Source organism: Protomyctophum bolini (assembly GCF_963924005.1).
Source record: "Protomyctophum bolini genome assembly, chromosome: 13".
NCBI lineage: Eukaryota > Metazoa > Chordata > Actinopteri > Myctophiformes > Myctophidae > Protomyctophum > Protomyctophum bolini.
In genome coordinates, this window is record NC_137874.1 from 43,540,217 (window position 1) to 43,542,716 (window position 2,500).

A 2,500-nucleotide genomic window follows, 5' to 3' on the forward strand; every position below is an offset into this window, starting at 1 on the left:
ACACAGCAACCTTCCCTGTGTTTCTACACTAGTCCACCCATCGACTGATCTAATATACGACAACCTTCCCTGTGTTTCTACACTAGTCCACCCATCGACTGATCTAATATACAACAACCTTCCCTGTGTTTCTACACTAGTCCACCCATCGACTGATCTAATATACAACAACCTTCCCTGTGTTTCTACACTAGTCCACCCATCGACTGATCTAATATACAACAACCTTCCCTGTGTTTCTACACTAGTCCACCCATCGACTGATCTAATATACAACAACCTTCCCTGTGTTTCTACACTAGTCCACCCATCGACTAATCTAATATACAGCAACCTTCCCTGTGTTTCTACACTAGTCCACCCATCGACTGATCTAATATACAGCAACCTTCTCCTGTGTTTCTACACTAGTCCACCCATCTGACTGATCTAATATACGGTCAACCTTCCCCTGTGTTTCTACACTAGTCCACCCATCGACTGATCTAATATACAACAACCTTCCTGTGTTTCTACACTAGTCCACCCATCGACTGATCTAATATACACAACCTTCCTGTGTTTCTACACTAGTCCACCCATCGACTGATCTAATATACAACAACCTTCCCTGTGTTTCTACACTAGTCCACCCATCGACTAATCTAATATACAGCAACCTTTCCCTGTGTTTCTACACTAGTCCACCCATCGACTGATCTAATATACAGCAACCTTCCCTGTGTTTCTACACTAGTCCACCCATCGACTGATCTAATATACGGTCCAACCTTCCCTGTGTTTCTACACTAGTCCACCCATCGACTGATCTAATATACGGCAACCTTCCCCGTGTTTCTACACTAGTCCACTCCATCGACTGATCTAATATACGGCAACCTTCCCTGTGTTTCTACACTAGTCCACCCATCCATCGACTGATCTAATATACAGCAACCTTCCTGTGTTTCTACACTAGTCCCACCCATCTGACTGATCTAATATACGGCAACCTTCCCTGTGTTTATACACTAGTCCACCCATCAACTGATCTAATATACAGCAACCTTCCCTGTGTTTCTACACTAGTCCCACCCATCGACTGATCTAATATACAGCAACCTTCCCTGTGTTTCTACACTAGTCCACCCATCGACTGATCTAATATACAACAACCTTCCCTGTGTTTCTACACTAGTCCACCCATCGACTGATCTAATATACGACAACCTTCCCTGTGTTTTCTACACTAGTCCACCCATCGACTGATCTAATATACAGCAACCTTCCCTGTGTTTCTACACTAGTCCACCCATCGACTGATCTAATATACAACAACCTTCCCTGTGTTTCTACACTAGTCCACCCATCGACTGATCTAATATACGACAACCTTCCCTGTGTTTCTACACTAGTCCACCCATCGACTGATCTAATATACAGCAACCTTCCACTGTGTTTCTACACTAGTCCACCCATCGACTGATCTAATATACAGCAACCTTCCCTGTGTTTCTACACTAGTCCACCCATCGGACTGATCTAATATACCTTCCCTGTGTTTCTGCACTAGTCCACCCATCGACTGATCTAATATACAGCAACCTTCCCTGTGTTTCTACACTAGTCCACCCATCGACTGATCTAATATACAACAACCTCCCTGTGTTTCTACACTAGTCCACCCATCGACTGATCTAATATACAACAACCTTCCCTGTGTTTCTACACTAGTCCACCCATCGACTGATCTAATATACAGCAACCTTCCCCTGTGTTTCTACACTAGTCCACCCATCGACTGATCTAATATACAGCAACCTTCCCTGTGTTTCTACACTAGTCCACCCATCGACTGATCTAATATACAGCAACCTTCCCTGTGTTTCTACACTAGTCCACCCATCGACTGATCTAATATACCTTCCCTGTGTTTCTGCACTAGTCCACCCATCGACTGATCTAATATACAGCAACCTTCCCTGTGTTTCTACACTAGTCCACCCATCGACTGATCTAATATACAACAACCTTCCCTGTGTTTCTACACTAGTCCACCCATCGACTGATCTAATATACAACAACCTTCCCTGTGTTTCTACACTAGTCCACCCATCGACTGATCTAATATACAGCAACCTTCCCTGTGTTTCTACACTAGTCCACCCATCCATCGACTGATCTAATATACAACAACCTTCCCTGTGTTTCTACACTAGTCCACCCATCGACTGATCTAATATACAACAACCTTCCCTGTGTTTCTACACTAGTCCACCCATCGACTGATCTAATATACAACAACCTTCCCTGTGTTTCTACACTAGTCCACCCATCGACTGATCTAATATACAGCAACCTTCCCTGTGTTTCTACACTAGTCCACCCATCGACTGATCTAATATACGACAACCTTCCCTGTGTTTCTACACTAGTCCACCCATCGACTGATCTAATATACAACAACCTTCCCTGTGTTTCTACACTAGTCCACCCATCGACTGATCTAATATACAGCAAC